General features: G+C 40.5%; 1 long non-coding RNA gene across 4 annotated transcripts in view; it reads right to left on the bottom strand.

The window, feature by feature from the left end:
• LOC139075980 (uncharacterized) overlaps positions 1–19,060 on the bottom strand; it is a 294,470-nt gene that overhangs the window by 208,492 nt on the left and 66,918 nt on the right. For 2 of the 4 annotated variants that reach the window (XR_011527096.1, XR_011527098.1), the window contains exon 2: positions 15,351–15,399. The exons of the other annotated variants lie outside the window; for them this stretch is intronic. This is a non-coding gene — a long non-coding RNA (uncharacterized lncRNA). The remainder of the gene's footprint in view (positions 1–15,350; positions 15,400–19,060) is intronic. 4 annotated transcript variants of the gene reach the window in all.

The following is a 19,060-nucleotide window of genomic DNA, read 5'->3' as shown; positions in this document are numbered from 1 at the left end:
ATAACCTCCCAGTGGAAGTTGCTCCTGTTCCACCAAGAGCAATTCTCCGGAGCAGGGGCAGCTGTGAGCCATCAGCGGCCAACGCTGACAACAAGCCTGGTAAAGGGGATCTGAGCATGGCAGCAGCAGCATCCACCATACGTGGGACAGGTTGGATGTTGTGCCTCAGATTTCCACCTGTGAGAGACGGCGAGAACTCACAGAGCATGGTAACTATCAAATTACCTCAGTGACCTGTGGAACTCTGCCTGCCGCATCCCTGTGTTGTCATTGAGTAATTAGGTATCTTGCTTTTTATATCTCACGGGGAAAGAGTTCTGGCAATTTGCTTCAATTAAATGCAAGTTTATGGACTTTGTCCACAGCCTGGAATTTGATATTTTAAAAATACGTTCCATATATGATGCGAACCTTCTACTTAGTAAATAAAAGGCCTATTGAAGAGCAAGCGATGGAAAAGTCAAGTGACGCCACTTTAAGGTTTGAGAAGGTGACAGCTTTTAAATAAATGGGTCAGCTTACAAAAAAAATTAGGATATGGGGCAAGACTGAGCTTTCTGCATTAATCTCTGGATTGTGAACAAAAAGCTCTGTCTCCCTAGGAAGCCCAGAAGCCACCCAGAAAGGCTCTCTGAGAACAAACCCAAGTCATACCAACCCTCCCGCCATCCTAGAGGGAGTGCAGCCTGTGAGGTCCTGAGGAAAAGTGAGGCCCCTCAGGCTGTCACTGGCTTGGCGAGGCAGGAGACAGGCTGCCAGAGCCAAGGGGCAGTTTGTTGGCAGCTGGCAAGGCCACCTTGGGCCAGCCTGCTCCCTCACATTAGCATCGGCCAAGGCTGCGTGCTCCAGTTCACAGTTATATACACAGCCAAGGATAATTTCCTTCCCACACAATGAAGAGGAATAAACAATTTGAGTGAACCCTGTTCAGCCTTATCCAGGTTCTTCCTTGCCAACCCCAGAGACAATCCACTGAAAAGTACCCTGTTTATGCTCCTGTCGGAAGTGCTTGATTAATAACCCACAATTCTTACACTCAGAGAAGTCCAGCTCTTGCACTTTCTCTCTCTCTCTCTTCCTCTGCCCACCTCCCCGCCCCCCGCCCTCTCCAGCTCCTTTTCCTAGCTGCCTGTCTCAGTATTAACCCAACCTTCTCTAAAAGAGAAGAACATGTTTCTCAAGGATTCTCTCACTGACCCAGGCGAGGAGCCCTTGAGCAGCGAGGTATGAAACATACATAAAAATTCTGTACGTGTATATCGACCACCTACCATGTTCAAGGCCCTGAGGAGGGCCCAAGGGTCACTTAGATGAGTTAGACATGGACCCTGAGGGCCGCCCTATCTAGTGAAGACAGAGATACAGAAACAACTAGTACAGCCTTTTGAATCACAGGAGTGTGAGAATTATAAATTTTTCTTCTAACACTCAAAGTTATTGTATTTCTAGTCCTCATTCTTCCCCAGAGACAGAAACATAATTAACCTGGGGCTTGTCCCCCACTGTCTTCCCTGGAGTTGTGTCTCATTTCTAGAAGGTTAACTTACAGTCAAGGAAGGGAAACCGAGAGTCTTTGGCCCCCATCTAATCATCGTGGCTGACTCAACATCACCCTGCCTGTCTTCTTCTTGGTCTTCTGTCTATGGAGGAGAGGGGTGGCAGTGGAGGCCTGAGGTCATTTTCAAAAAATAACTGTGATATGGGGTGGAAGATGGAGTGGGGAGATGGACAAAGACTGTAGGCAGGAAGATGAATTCAAGAGTTGTTTTAAGTGTCCTAGGAAGTGATGACGAATTTGGTCTGGATTGGGCAGTAGTAGTGAAAGTAGAGAGAAGGGAAGAGAATGGAGAGGAGTTTGTGAGGCAGACTTTATGGGACATCTGACTGATGGGATGTGTGTTAAGGGAGAGGGTGGCATTGAGGACAACCCTTAGGTTTTGGCCTTGAGTTACAATGTGGTTGGTGGTGCCACACTCAGCAGCAGGCTGCATGTGGAGCAGGAGTCTGGCCTGGCCAAGTGCAGGGCAGTGGTGAGTTCCACTCTGCGCGTGTTGATTGCAATACACTGGGGAGATGACCGGGTGCAGATATTCAACAGGCATCTGAGCAGGAGGTCACAGACATTGGCATCCTTAGAACCCAGGCAATTGTTCTTGCGATGTAGATGGATGGGGCCACTAGGGGGAACTTGGAACCCAAAAAGAAAAGAGAGCAGAGGACAAAGGCCTGCAGAGCATCAACATCAAGGGGCAGACAGAGGAAGTGAAAACGATGAGGAGATAGGAATGGGGTAAGCACAGAGGCTGTTAGATACTTCAAAGGGACAAAGTTTCCAGAAGGATGTTTTCCAGCGGGATCAGTTACTGCAGTGGGGTCGTAGTGGAGTGACAGTAGAAGAGAAGCCTTTAGATTAGGCACTAACCCCCTGCTATGTTAGAGTCTGCCACCATCACACATTGTTAAGGAACAAGTGACAAGTAGTTCATACACATTTCTATTTTGATTACATTTACCATTTGAAAGGTGCTAATAGGCGTAAGGGAAAAGGAGGACCAAATGGTCTCTTTAGGTCAAAATAGGGTCCTCACCCTCAAAAAGCTAGTTGCCGCCTACACAGGGGTGATTTGTCTCTGCACATGTAATCAGACATAATTCATTACGATCTGTCCGTTTCTATTCCTCAGAGGGCAAGTGAGTGCCAAGACCTGGCAAGGCAGCACTCTACAGGAGAAGGCTCCCTGATAGCACGTGGGTTACTTGGGCTGTGACTGAAAACCACATTGACCTAAGACTTGTGCATGTTCCTCGGTCTGTGGGCAAGGAAGGGTGTCCCCAGCTGGACTGCCCTGTTGAAAATATCTACTTTGCACCATCTCAGGAGAAGCTAACTCCCCCAACCCTGCAAAATCTCTCTGCCATGGAATTTTAAATTCCCATCATTGGCCAGTCTTTTAAAATTTGCTGAAGACCCTGGTGTACGGACAACAGGACAGGTAACCAGGACTAATGACTTTAAAAGAATAAAATCTCAGCTTCCTTCCATGGTTACACATCCCTGCAGTTCTAGCCCACCCTCATTTTCCTCTCTCTGGATGAGCCAGGCACGCTGGCGTTCCTGCAGTTACCCTAGCATTCAGGCTCGCTTTCACCTCCAGCCCTTTGCACATGCATTTCCTCCTGCCCAAAATGTTTTCACAGGATTCAGCTTAAATACTCCTTCCCCAGAAGCTGAGGAGCTGAGAAGAAATGTAAGGAAAGAAATGGAAAGCAACTAGTTTTGGAGAAGCAACTGAGAGAGTTGAATCTGATTTGACTGCATTAAGTGAACACGCATTGAAAGATTCCATCTGACCAGGCGTGGCAGAGACACCAGAGGATGTCTGATGGGATGCCTGGGGGCATGAGAGTGGAGCAGATGACTTCCCAAAATCCTCTGCAGAACAATCTACAATTACAACATGCCCAAGACTGCCAGTTCTAAGACGGCAGAGAAAAGAAATTTCTGATCCCCTTTTCTCTTGGAAATCACCCAAAACAACAAGAAGAATGAGAGACAGAACACAAACTCCATTTCTGAAGAAGTTGGGAACATCTGTAAAGCTGAACCACAATATACGAGGAAGAGTTGCCAAATGCAGAGAAAATTAAACAGAGATCTGCAAAACACAAAGTAAGTGGTGCACCCTGAGGGACAAAATTAACCATCCTTCTTTTGGATCAGGGACAGGGTATGTGAGCTGGCTGGGAACTTCTCTGGATTCTGCAGAGTGACAGAAGTAATGGGCTCAAATACCCTAAAGAGGAAATTATATGGATAACATTCTCTGATTATAGTGCAATTAAACTGGAAATGAACAACAAAGGCTGGGAAAACACTACATGTCAGAATCTGTGGGTTACAGCTAAAGAGTTCTCAGAGAAAAATTCAAAATCTTAAGCACATACACTCTAAATGAGAAAGGATGAAGAGAAATGAATTACACACACATTCTCAAGGGGTGAAAAAATAACAAAAAAATAAGCCTAAGTAAAACAGAAGGAAAAAATAAATAAAAACAGAAATCAATGAATTATATAATAGGAAAATGGAAAAACTACATAAAGAGACATATACATGAGAAAGAGACAGACAGATATTTGTTTTGCAAGAGGAAAAAAACCTCCAATAAAATAGAAAACCACAAGCTAAGTTGAGAGAGAAAGATGCAAAACACAAAAAATGAAAATGGAAAAATATCCAGATATATAGAGTACATTAAAAAAATCATGAGATTATTTTGACCAATTATATTCAAATATTTTTAAAACCTGAATATGAGATAATTTAAAAACCTGAATGGAGGATTGTCCAAAAAAACATAAATTACTAAAACTGAACCCCAAAGAGACAGACAATTTAAACAGACCAATTACTGTGGGGGAAAAAAACCTAGAAAAAAACTGTCAGATAGTTACCCATCACAAAAACACCAAGTCCAGATGGTTTCACAGAGAAAACCTACCAAAACTTTAAGGAATAGCAAAGCCAATGTTACTTAAATTGTTGCATAATACAGAAAGAGAAAGAAAGATTCCAAATTCTTTTTGTGAAATCACCACAACAATGGTACACAAATCCAACAAAGATAACACACACACACACAAAAACACAGACTGATCTCATCTATGACTGTTGACAAAAATACGTAACATGAGAGATAAACAAATAGAATCCAGCAATCAGTTAGAGAACTAATATAACATGACTAATTGGAGTTCATGCCAAGAAGAAAAAGATAATGCTATATTATAAAACATATAAAAACAATTAATCATATCAATCAATCAAATTGAAAAATTGCAAGGTATCCACATAGATGCTGAAAAATGGTCAGATAAGATTCATACCCATTCTTGATTTTAGTTCAAGTGACCGATCATCCTGATTTGTCTGGGAAGGAGGAGTTTCCCAAGATGCTGGACTTTCACCACTAAAACCAGGAAAGTCCCAGGCATAAGGGACAAGTTGGTTATGCTAATTTCCATAGAAATAGATGAATACTTTCTTAACAGTAGAGATAGAGATAAACATGGTTATGGATAGACACACATCTCAATCCAAAAGGCAGCATCAGAGAAACACCACAAACGTAAATCAATAAAGTAGAGAATAGGTCAATGACATTCATTGATACCACATTATTTAACATTGTTATGGAGGCACTAGCCAATGCAATTCTTTAAGAGAATAAAATTAAAAAGTATAAAAGAGTTAGAAAGGAGGAAGTAAAATTATCATTATCAGCAGGTAATATGATTGTTTACCTGGAAAGCCTAAGAGAATCCACCAAATGATGATTTCAATGAAAAACATGCAAGGTGGTTGAGTGTATAGTAATAATAATTTAAAAAATAGATAGTATTCCTATATAAAAACAGCAAGCTGTTAGATATCATAAAAGAAAAGATACCCTTTACAAGAGCAATAAAAATGTAAGATATCTAGAAATAAATTTTGACAAAATTGATTCAAATTAACAAGAAATATGCAAGCTGTATGAAGAAAACTTAAACTGAGGTAAGTATGGAAAAGAAAAGTTGAAGAAATGAATATGCATACTCTGTCCTTGTATGGGAAGACTGTCAATTCTCCCAAAAGTAATCTATATATGTAATGTAATGTGATAAGAATAAATATACCAACAGGATTGTTTTTAGAACTAGACAAACTGAATTTTGAAATGTCTCTTGAGAAGCTGGGGACTAGGGCTTTACACAGCACAACACAGCAGAACTTCCAAAAAATAATCAATCATCTCTCCCCAGAGCCACCCACCACAGCGCCCATTTCTCTCCCTGTTCCTTTTTCCCTCTCTCTCTCTCTCTCTTCCTCACCCGGCTTGCCTACCCACTCCACCCCACCCCCCAGCTCCTGCTGGCTTCGTCTTCTCTTGGTACCCCTTCCAATCTCATCCTATCCCACTTACAGTAATCTGACCTGCTTTCAAATTCTGTTACTCTCTCTCAGCACTCTCCCTGATCACAACAGAATGTACCATAGGCCACTAAGCTCCAAAGGCTGCTTAGAAGGGAGCAGGGAGGAAACGAAGGAGAAGGGGAGGGGAGAAGGAAAAGAGGAAAGCAAAGGAGAATTGCAAATATTTCCCCCCTACCCCAACCCTTTCGACTACAGCAAATGCGTTTTGCTGGATCCATTTAATAAATAATGTGTATTAATTAGCTTTCCAAATAGCAAGCACTATACAGATGTTAATAGTAGGCATAACTCACTAGACAGTCGACAGAAAATAACAATCATGTGTGTAGAATTCACCATTTACAAAGCACTTCAAGAAAATTACAATGTGGAGGGATAGATACTATCATTCCCCATTGGCAGATAAGGAACTGGAGCCTTAAAAGCTAAATGACTTACAAGTAGATATATCACAGTCTACAGTCTAAAGAAGATGCTCTGTAAATGAGGCTCAGATTTTTTAAAATATTGGCCCCAAATATGTAAGATTGAATTAATCCTTTTGTATAAGAATCAGCATTGGAAGGGATCAACTTAAATTTGTGTATGTGTGTACACAATATTTAGCCTTTAATATTTAGCATTAAAGTCCTCCATGGGGGAATAAAGGCTAGAAATAAAATAGGAATCTTCTAAGAGAAACTAATGAAAATAGATGCCAAGATCTTTTCTTTGCATGTTGTTTCGCTGCGGCCACAGAGAGCTCAGAGCATCTGCCTGGGGTCTAATTAGAAACTTGTCATCTACAGATGCTACAGGTGCAAATTTCAAAACCTATGGACTGAGTTGTGCACAAATTATAGCTTAATTTTTTCTATAACTGAACCACATTGCCATTCAATCAATCTTTTAGTTTTTTCTCAGGCCTAACATTTTTTCACATCTTTTATCTTTCCTTTCAAAATTGCAAACAATGTCTGAAAAATTGGCCATCTTTAGAGTATATGTCATCTCTAAGTCAGTTAGTTATCTCCAGTGAGTGATAATAGCCACATTCCATAACTCCACACTCTTCTGCTTGTCACTGTATCAGTTAGGATTTGCTAGGTTATGCTTATAACAGAGAATGTCAAAATCTCTGTGGCTTAAAACAATAAAGTTTTTTTTCACGCATACAACATGTTAAATGTGGACTGCCCATAGCTTTGCTCATTATAATCACCCAGGAACCCAGGCTGATGGAAGGTCCATTTCAATGTCCATTTCCATAATCACAAAGGCAAGGAAACATAAACGTGGTAACTCACATGCTGGCTCTTAGAGCTTCTGCCCAGAGGTGACACACGTCACTTCCACCCGTGTTCTACCAGCCAAAGCAAATCACATAGGTTTGCCTGCGTACAACAGACTGGGGAGGTGTGCTCCTCCCCAAGGGAGGGACTGAATGCTTTTGAACAGAAATACAGTCTACCACATCCCCTTTGTTCTTGAGGTCACGGTCACATGAAAAGCCAGACCGTTAATTGGCCCATCGAAGAGGGAGTCCAGGGCCCTGACCTCATTTGCTCTTGGATTTCTAATCAGGTGGAAGTGAGTAGGGATACTTGTTCTAGGTGGAAACTTCTGACCCCCTTGAGAAGGGAGTGAAAGGGGAGCAAATATGTGAGAAGAATTCAACATTTCAGGTGGAATTCAAAAACTTTATTTTGGTGTGAAAAGGCCATATTTGGGGAAGGAGAAAGATGGAAATGAATATACTGTGTCTCTACATTTCTCAAATTTCTAAATATAAATGAGTGGGCCAAGTCTAAATATCTCACAAATGTCTTGCCTACAGATGCACAAATATCCAAACTCGAGTTATTGCTTGGTCAATTCAAATTATAAAAATGATTATGGCCCTAGAAACTTAGCTTTTTATTTTTAAACTCTAGTCCACTGACACTGATCCATTCCACTTTCAAGATTCTCTTCAAAATTAACCTCTGAGAAACCATCTCCAATTGACCTTCCATTCTGAAACTTCATCTACTCTGCCCCTTGCCCTCTGAGTTTATATATATTTTATTCTATATCTATATATTGTGCTTTTAATTTCTTAAATTCTGTTACAAACTTGCATATGAAATAATTTACTTTTCTCATCATTGAGGTCATTGAATTTAATTGTGTATTACACACAGGATTTAGAGCGATAGAAGAGATAGAGAGGGAGATAGGTAACTGCAAGTTAGCTGTTTATATCCTTTCAGCAACAAGTAGAAACCCTGACTCAACCTGAATTAAGTAATGAGGAAATTTATTATAACAATATTCTTATTATAACTATAGAGTCTAGAGGTAGGATGAGCTTCAAATTTAATTAAATCAGAGGTTCAACAAGGTCACCAAGAATACAGGCTCTTTCTATCATTCTGCTCTACCATCCATGGGGGTTGGCATCCTTCTTGGGCTGATGGAAAGAATGGCTACCTTCTCTCCTTGTAGCTCTTTAAGGATCAGTGAAATTGTCCTTGGAAGCCCTGTCGCACACTTACCTTCACACTTCACTGGCCGTAACCATCCATTCCTGAATCAATAATGGGGGAGGGGGAGGGAATTACCAATGTTGACCGAGACTGGGTGGTGAACATCCAATTGTAATGTCCACCACAAAGTGCAACCCACAATAAGAGTCAACTTCAAGTCATTTCCCTTCTCTATGCCTCAACTTCCTTATCTGTAAAACCTACGTTTTCTGAGTTGCATTCTGACTCTAACATTCCATGAATCATGAATGACTCTTCCAGAGAAACAATGCACAATAGAAATAACAATCTCATTGACCTTCAAATTTATCATCTCTAAAACGAGGTAATAATGCCTGCCTCACAGAGTTGTGGACAGAATCGATTGAGGAAATGCAATCCCAGGATCTAGCACTATGCCTGCCACATTGTAGTTACTCGACAAATGACATAATGATGATGATGATGATTTTATTTATCACAAAGAGAAAATGCTGATATTCCTAAGAAAACTTAAGAACCAATAGAGAGGAAACGAGAAGTTGCTTTTTCAAAGAAAACAAATTACTTCTCTCTAGTTTGTTTTTTGTTTTGGTTTGGTTTGGTTTTGATAGCCCTTTAACTTAATTCTTTTAAAGTCATCTTTTAAACTGAGAATAGCTCCATCATTTTCAAGACTATTTCCAGAGGGGAAATTACATGAGGATTGCTATGCCCTTGGCATCATTAACTATTATTTGCATCCAAAGAGGAAAACATCATTTAAATTCCGGATGCTGACTGTATAATTTATCTTTCTATGGGCTCAGGGATGTTCCCTTATTGTTCAGTTCTATCCTGCCCGCGTTTCACAAATCACCAGTTCATAAAATTATTAACATTTAAACAAATGATTTTCAGCTCTGTCTGTACTCCATCTTTGGGCTAAGATGCAATTGTCAATGGCTCAAATAGGAAAACAATCCACTATAATCACTGTACTCTCTAGAAAAGAGGTCTTCGCCCCTCTGCAAGGGGGGAGCAGGGAATACTTTACTCAAGAGTATGGAGCAATCACATTTATTAACTCCTGTTGGGATATCCTGCCATTTTGCTAAGAACCATACATATAGCAATGCAAGGTCAACCCCTTTGAAAGGAACTACGACAAAGGCAAATGTCATATTGTTTCTGATTGACCAGACACAAAATAAATAGACTACGTCACCCACTGAAAGATAACTGACCCATTTAGACTGTGAGAACTTGAACAATTTTGAAAAGCAGAAAACTAAGTCTTCTCTGCCAGAGGATTCTATTATCACCTTAGCTCAACCCCAGTGGATTTAAGTAATTCAGGTCAGACTTTCATGATCAGTACCAGAGGAATGGTGTGGATCCTAACTGTGAGAAGGGTTAAAGAAAAGATATTGGCTAACGGCTGGGGTTATAAACATGGAGTCTCCAAAAGTCCTGCGAGGTTCTCTGTCTACCCTGGGAACTGAAACCAACAGATATTCCTGGCCTTGTGCTAAACAATTCTGGCACTGAACATCCCTTCTTCTTCCTTATTAACGTCACTGAGGAATATTGATGCACAAGCATTCCTTTTTCCTCAGTGCTAACGGAGACCAGGCAAGAAAAATTAACTACTTGATCCAGGAAATACTTGCACCTAGGAGATAAGACTGTGAAACAATGAAACCATTTACTTTTGAAAACTAATAGCTTCCACACCAATATACACATCTCAAGACCTTCACCTCTATATTACATAAAATATTATGTCATAAACTCTGCTCAATACCAATTAGTTCTCTACCTTGTAAGACTCTCCTTAAAATCATCCAACGTAGGTCCTAAACCCAAAAAATATCCTCCCTGGCTTCCCCTTCTGAGGTACCACAAATACTATGTCAAGGCAGTTCCTCCCTAACCACAGTGAGTCTAATACACTTAGCTTTCTTTGACCAACAGGCTCTTCTAGTGGTCTCTTGGGGATGTTGATGGCCAATAAGTCTTTCCTACAGAAAGCCTCTCAGAGGACGCCACAGAGATGGATGAGTCCTTTCCAATCTTCCTTTCCAATAAATCCCCAGTTCTTGGTCAAACATAGTTAATGGTCGTTGTTTTCTACATGTTGGGCTCTACATCAGAAATTGTTTCAGAGCGTCAAATATAGAATTGTCTACATGGGCCTATGGACAGCTTAGAGACAGAGAAAGGATTGAGGACGTGGTGAACATGAGCAGGCAGTACTTGTTTGATTCAGGATGACTGGTACAGATCTTAGTGCCAGGGGACTCAGAAGCAGCATATCTCTGAGGCTTGAGAGATGAACACATTGCTGAAATCAGCTGCTACCATTTTCCCTCCCCCTCAGAGCCTCCCAGGATGCTTCTCCTCGGCTCTACACCAGACCCTCTCCTGAAGCCAAAACATGACTGTTCATAATTCATGAATATACTTGATGGATTTGCTTCCCTTTCAAACAGCAGGAGACAATAAAAGATGTTTGAAGGAAAATCCAATTAAGTATTCAAAGGATTACAAGGGCCAGAAGAGACCTGAATAGTTATTCCTCGGTCCTTCTTTGTTGCCATTTAAATTCTGCCCAATTACGTGCAATAGCTATTTATTCATTTGGATGCTTATTTCCTCAAATGCCAAGGCATCATCAAAGACTTTCCAAGTGGCAAGCAGAAATCCCTTTGAATATAACTTCTGTATTTATTCTCAAAAAGCAACCAACAATTAAAAACCTCCACAATTTCATGGGCATGAAATACAAAATGTCAAAAGTAGATCCAGAGACACTTCCAGACTCTCTTCTCCTCTAAGCTTGTCATTGAAAGGACAAAGCAATTAAATGAAAGCAAACACAGCAGCAGAGCGTAAAAAGACATCCCACACAGAGCTGCTCCTCAAGGTTCCACCTACCATCACCACCAAGTCCCAGGTATCTCATGACCTCACCCTTGGTGATGTGCACTATTTAGCAGTTAGATTTGGGGACCACTCCTTGGATCTGAATCCTTGACTCAGCTCTGCCACTTACAAATGATGTGAATTTGGACAAGTCACATAACCCCTCTGTGCCTCAGTTTCCTCATCCACAATATTGATGCTACTAATTATGACTATCTCATGGATTGTAGGAAGTATTAAATTATAATAATAATTTAATAATGCATGGACTGTGGTTATGCAAGTCAAGATGTGATTGGTTATACTTTAGTAATAAACAATCCCAAAATCTTAACCCAGCAAAAGTTTATTTCTTATTCATGCTACATGTCCAACTCAGATCACTAGCTTCTCAATACGTGCTCATATTATGAAAAAAATAATGTGACAAAAGTCACATGGCTTTTAAAGATTCTACCCAGAAGGGACTCATATCAGTTTTATTAACATTTCATTGGTCAAAGCAAGTCACATAGCTATGCCTACTTTCATGTGGGGTGGAGAAATACATATCATATATCATGTCCCTGGAAGGAGAGAAAAATTAGAATTTTTTTAACAGTACCAATGGCTACCAAGGCACTAGAACATAAGTGTTAACTGTTATTATTATTGTTGCTGTTAGCATCATCATCATCATCAACAACATCATTATTGAAAGTCAGAGCTAGGGGCCGGCCCCGTGGCCTAGTGGTTAAGTTCACATGCTCTGCTGTGGCAGCCCAGTGTTTTGCTGGTTCGGATCCTGGGTGCAGATATGGCACCGCTCATCAGGCCACATTGAAGTGGCATCCCACATGCCACAACTAGAGGCACTCACAACTAGAATATACAACTATATACTGGGAGGATTTGGGGGAGATAAAGCAGAAAGAAAAAAAAAGATTGGCAACAAGTTGTTAGCTCAGGTGCCAATCTTAAAAAAAAAAAAAGAAAGTCAGAGCTAGAAAAGACTGGAGTTCCACTGCAACCCATTCACTTACTCACCCAATATTTATATTCATAATTATTTAATAATTATCAAGAGCAGCTGTGTAATAAAGAATTTGCCTAGTCTTTGTCCTATGTTCCTGGGAGGGAGCTTCTAAACCCTTGGAATTTCCTTAGTGATAGGAGAGTCTTCATTATTCATGGTGGGCCCCAGGGACCACACCTGAGTTTATGTAATGTGGTGACACCTCACGGTGGGCCCATAAATAGTTTCAGGACGGGGGCTGACTGTGCTAGAAAGACCAATCATGTGATTAGAGGATTGGGCTTTGAGCCACATAAATCAGCCTAACCTCTAGGGAAGGGAAGAGGACTGGAGGTTGAGTTCAACTTCATGGTGGCCACATTCAATTAATCATGTTTATGTAATGAAACCCCAATAAAAACTCTGGACACCAAATCTTGAGTGAGCTTTCCTGGTTGGTATCATATATTGATATGCTCTCAGGGTGACACATTCTCATTCTACAGAGAGTGAACACACAAGCTCCCTGTTTGGCACCCTCCCAAATCTTCTTTTGGCTGGTCCTGATTTGTGTCCTTTATAATAAAACTATAATCATAAGTATAGCACTCTCCTGAGTTCTGCGAGTCATTCTAGTAAATTATCAAACCTGAGGATAGTGGAACCCTCAAATTTGTAGCCAGTGGGTCAGAAGCATGGGTGGCCAGGGAACCCTCAGAATTGCAGCTGGTAGTGAAGTGAAGGCAGTCATTTTGGGGACTGTACCCTTAACTTGTGCAGTCTGCACTAACTCCACGTAGTTAGCATCAGAACTGGATTACAGGAGCCTAATATGTGCCCAGCACTAGCAGTATAGAAGTTACTAAAATAAGCTCAGCTTCTGCTCCCATAGACCTTCTAGGCAAGAGGAGGAGACGTATTAAAAAAAAATATCAAACAAACAAAAAGACCTAACAGGAATATCATTGTAAACTAAGTACTTTTAATAAAAAGAGGTGGGCATCATGAGAAAGAATAACAGGCTAAAAACTGTGGCTTGAGACTAAATTTTGCCCAAAGATGTGATTTTTTTTGGCCCAAGATTGTATTACTTATCAACCTTTGCAAAATCAGAAGAAAAATCTAGATTTCTGACTTGTCTTGAAAATCATGAATTCTGGCAAGTCAAGATCCCAAAGTCCTGCTGGGAGCTGCCCCTTTAGAGAAGCATATATTCACTCACTGGCCACAGTCCCCACCCCACCACCTTCACTGATTTAGGTCATCTGGCATCCACGGGCATTGAATTGGTTGCCCCTATTCTGAACTAAGCCATTTGTTTAAAAAATGTAGAAACTGGGATCTCATCAAGATGGCAGCGTAAGCAGACTCTGAACTCATCTCCTCCCATGAACACAACCAGGTTACAACTATTTTTGGAAAAATTACCCTGGATAAAAAACTGCAAACTGGATAAAAAGAACCCCCACAACACGGGACAGTCTTAACTAAGGTGGAAGAGGCAGAAATTCCTGCTGGACAAGAAAAAAGCCACCTTTGGGAGCAGCAGAGCTTCTCAGCTGGCCAGGTGGGAGACACCCTAAGGTACGCAGCCCTCCCTGGAGGAGTAAGGTCCGGAGCAGGGGCAATACTGGTATAAGCACCCTTCAGATGCAGCCCAACTGAGATGAGGGTCTTACAGTCTGGCTTCTCTGGCTGTTAACTGCAGCAAGGATACCCCCAGAAAAGCTATTGGCTGAAAGCCCAAAAGACCCGGGTCTTAAAAGACCCACACACAAACTCACTCATTGCAGAAACCTAAAATCACCAGAGAGAAGGCAGACAGTCTTTGATGAAACGAGACTCACCTGGTGGGCTCTGGTGGCATCTTGGTGAAAGGAAGGACCTCTCCGGAGACTGAGACATTGATGGGGGCCACTGTTCTGACCTGGTCCAGGCGTGCTGACACAGACCCTGGTGGGCGCCACTGAGGTTCTTCCCTTGGCCTGTTAGCCCAGGGGTCTGCCACACTCACTGGAGAACAGATTTAATCCAGTTCAGCCAGGGCAGGCAGCCCACCCTAGGGACTGGCCCCATCCAACAGCAAGCTCTGGGGCAACTTTTCCAGCCTGCATTGACTGGGTGCCTTGATCCTCTACAGGCAGACAAGTGTGTCCACCTCTGTGGGGCAGGGCCTGTGTGAGGACCAGGTGAACTGTAGGGGACGTTGGTGGAGAGGTGGGGGCCTCTGCAGTGTGGCATCGGGGTATGCTCCAGGAGGTTGGGAAGTGTGCATGGACCAGGGTTGTGTTGACGGTGTGTGTGGTCCTGTGGAAGGTGAGGCTTATCAGCTGCAGAAGACCTGTGCTTCACAGATAGCCATAAAAAGGATCAGCCCCACCTTCCAAAGCCTGAAACAATTGAGTGCTCCCCTGCCTAGGGCCAGCCCCACTCAGCTGCACTCCTAAGAGAACTGACAACAACCTTGTAGTCCTGAGGCCTATCACAACTGTAAGCCCCTGAGCCTAGCAACCAGCTACCCTGGGTACGAACCCAAGTAAGAGGAAAACTGCAATAGGAGTGTGCTGATAGACTTTGCAGCCAATGGTGCTATGGCTTCCCAAATCAGATATACAAACAGCTGGCCAGGGAAGGAAAGACTAGACTCGCTGGGTACCCGCATTAAGAACAACCCTGCCACAGCAGAAAGACACAAGTAGCCCACAAAGGGGTCACTCCTGGATCATTTGGACTGGTGACAAGAGGGAAGCACACTGCTGGGCCTCATAAGGCACCTCATACATAAGGCCACTTCTCCAAGATCAGGAGACATAGCTGACTCACCTAATACAGAGAAATAAGCACAGAGACAGAAGCAGAATGAGGAGACAAAGGAATACTTTCCAAGCAAGGAGCAGTACAAAACCCCAGAAAAAGGACTAAACGAAACAGAAATAAGCAACCTACTTGACAAAGAGTTCAAACAAAATATCATAAGGATACTCACAGATATTGGGAGAAGACTGGATGAACATAGTGAGCTCATCAGCAAAAAACTGGAAAATATAAAAAAGAACCAATCAGAAATGAAGAATACAATACTGGAAATGAAAAATTCACTAGAAGGACTCAATAGCAGAGTAGAGGATGCACAAGAATGGATAACTGAGCTAGACGAAACACTAGAGGAAATCACCCAAGCTGAACAGAAAAAAGAAAAAAGAATTAGACAGAATGAGAACAGTCTAACAGATCTCTGGGACAACATCAAGCACGCCAACATTCGGATTATAGGTGTCCCAGAAGGGGAAGAGAGAGACAAAGGGGCAGAAAATTTATTTGAAGAAATAATAGATGAAAAGTTTCCTAACCTAAGGAAGGAAACAGACATCGAAGTACAGGAAGCACAGAGAGCTCCAAACAAGATAAGCCCAAAGAGGCTGACACCAAGAGATATTATAATTAAAATGTCCACAATTAAAAATAAAGAGAGAATCCTAAAAGCAGCAAGAGAAAGGCCACAAGTGACCTACAAAGGAAAGCCCATAAGGCTATTAGCAGACTTCTCAGCCAAGACCCTACAGGAGAGAATAGAATGGCATGATGTATTTAAAGTGCTAAAAGGAAAAAATCTACAGCCAAGAACCTTCTGTCCATCAAGGTTGTCATTCAGAATGGAAGGAGAGATAAAGAGCTTCCCAGAGAAGCAAAACTTAAAGGAGTTTATCACCAAGAAACCAGGTCTACAAGAAATGCTGAAGGGACGTATTTAAGTGGGAAAGCAATGACCACAAATAGAGATTTAAAAAATATCAAAAAAAGCAAAAACCAAAAAAAACAGGCAATAAAATCACTTGTAAAGGTAAAAGTATAGTAAAGGGAGCAGATCAACTACCTGTGAAGATAATATGAAGGTTAAAAGACAAATGTACTAAAATCACCTACTTCAATGATAAGAGGGTAATGGATAGACATACACTAAACAAGAAACTATGATTTCAAAAACATAAAATGTGGGAGGAGGGGAGTGAAAAAGTAGAGCTTTTAGAAAGAGGTTAAGCTAAAGAGTCTATCAACTCGATATACATTTTTATACATAGAATAAATAGATTAAACAGGATCCTCATGGTAATCACAAATCAGAAACCTATAAGTAAGCAAAAAAGTAAGACAAAAGAAATCAAACATACGACTAACAAAAGCCATCAAACCACAAGGGAAGAGAGCAAGAGAAAAAGAAAGGAACAGAGAAGAACTACTAAAACACCCAGAAAAAAAAGTAACAAAATGGCAATAAATACATATTTATCAATAGCTACTTTAAATGTCAATGGACTAAATGCTCCAATCAAACGCCACAGGGTGGCCAATTGGATAAAAAAACAAGACCCATGTATCTGCTGCATACAAGAGACACACTTCAGACCTAAAGACACTCACAAACTGAAAGAGAAAGGATGGAAAAAGATATTCCATGCAAATGGCAAAGAAAGGAAAGCAGGGTTAGCAATAGTTCTATCAGACAAAATAGACTTTAAAACAAAAACTGTAACAAGAGACAAAGACGGGCACTACAGAATGATAAAGGGAACAATCCAACAAGAAAATATAACACTTGTAAATATCTATGCACCCAACAAAGGAGCACCTAAATATATAAAGCAATTATTAACAGACATAAAAGGAGAAATAGACAGTAACACAATAATAGTAGGGGACTTTAACACTCCACTTACACCAATGGATAGATCATCCAAACAGAAGATGAATAAGGAAACACTGGGCTTAAAGGACACATTAGACCAGATGGACTTAGAAGATATATATACAACATTCCATCCAAAAGCCACAGAATACACATTCTTTTCAAATGTACGTGGAACATTCTCCAGGATTGATCACATATTAGGCCACAAAACAAGTCTCAATAAATTTAAGAAGATCGAAATAATACCATGCATCTTTTCTGACCACAAAGGTATGAAACTAGAAATCAACTATAGGAAGAAAACCAGAAAAGCCACAAAAATGTGGAGATTAAACAAAATGCTACTGAACAATGATTGGGTCAATGAAGAACTCAAAGGAGAAATCAAAAAATTCCTGGAGACAAATGAAAATGAAAATACAACATGCCAAAATCTGTGGGATACAGCAAAAGTGATTCTAAGAGGGAAGTTTATAGCAATTCAGGCCTACCTCAACAAACAAGAAAAATCCCAAATAAACAATCTAAAAGCACATCTAAAGGTACTGGAAAAAGAAGAACAAACAAAGCCAAAAATCAGCAGAGGGAAGGAAACAATAAAAATCAAAGCAAAAATAAATGAAATGGAGACTAAAAAAAATACAAAAAAAAAAATGAAACAAAGAGCTACTTCTTCGAAAAGATAAACAAAACTGACAAACCCTTAGCTAGACTTGCGAAGAAAGAGAGAAGGCTCAAATAAATAAAATCAGAAATAAAAAAGGAGAGATTACAACGGACACCTCAGAAATACAAAAGATGGAAGGGGATACTATGAAAAGCTACATGCCAACAAATTGGATAATCTAGAAGATATGGATAAATTCTTAGAAACATACCACCTTCCAACACTGGACCAAGAAGAATTAGAGAATTTGAATAGACCAATCACCAGTAAGAATATTGAAACAGCAATCAAAAACCTCCCCAAAAATAAAAGTCCAGGACCAGATGTCTTCCCTGGTGAATTCTACCAAACATTCAAAGAAGACCTAATACCTATCCTTCTCAAACTCTTCCAAAAAATTGAAGAGGAGGGGAGGCTTCCTAACTTCTTCTATAAAGCCAACATTATCCTAATACCAAAACTAGACAAAGACAACACAAAAAAAGAAAGTTACAGGCCAATATCACTGATGAACATCGATACAAAAATCCTCAACAAAATGCTAGCAAATCAAATACAACAATATTTAAAAAAGATCATACATCATGATCAAGTGGGTTTCATTCCAGGGATGCAGGGATGGTTCAACACACACAAATCTATCAACGTGATACACCACATTAACAAAATGAAGAATAAAAATCACATGATCATCTCAATAGATGCAGAGAAAGCATTTGAGAAGATCCAGCACCCATTTATGATAAAAACTCTAAATAAAATGGATATAGAAGGAAAATACCTCAACATAATAAAGGCCATATATATTACAAACCCACAGCAAATATCATTCACAATGGAGAAAAACTCAAAGCTATCCCTCTAAAAACAGGAACCAGACAAGGATGCCCACTGTCACCACTCCTATTTAACATAGTACTGGAAGTCCTAGCCAGAGCAATCAGGCAAGAAAAAGAAATAAAAGGGATCCATGTTGGAAAAAAAGAAGTGAAACTGTCACTCTTTGCAGATGACATGATTTTATATACAGAAAACCCTAAAGAATCCACTAAAAAACTTTTAGAAATAATAAATGAATACAGTCAAGTCACGGGATACAAAATCAACATACAAAAATCGGTTGTATTTCTATACACTAACAATGAAGTAGCAGAAAGAGAAATTAAGAATACAATCCCATGTACAATTGCAACAAAAAGAATAAAATACCTAGGAATAAACGTAACCAAAGAGGTGAAAGTTCTGTACACCGAAAACTGTAAAACATTGTTGAAAGAAATTGAAGAAGACACAAAGAAATGGAAGGTATTCCATGCTCTTGGGTTGGAAGAATTAACATCGT

The sequence above is a fragment of the Equus przewalskii genome, chromosome 15 (genome assembly GCF_037783145.1).
Source record: "Equus przewalskii isolate Varuska chromosome 15, EquPr2, whole genome shotgun sequence".
NCBI lineage: Eukaryota > Metazoa > Chordata > Mammalia > Perissodactyla > Equidae > Equus > Equus przewalskii.
Note: the sequence above shows the minus strand (reverse complement) of the source record. Positions and strands in the feature narration are given on the sequence as shown.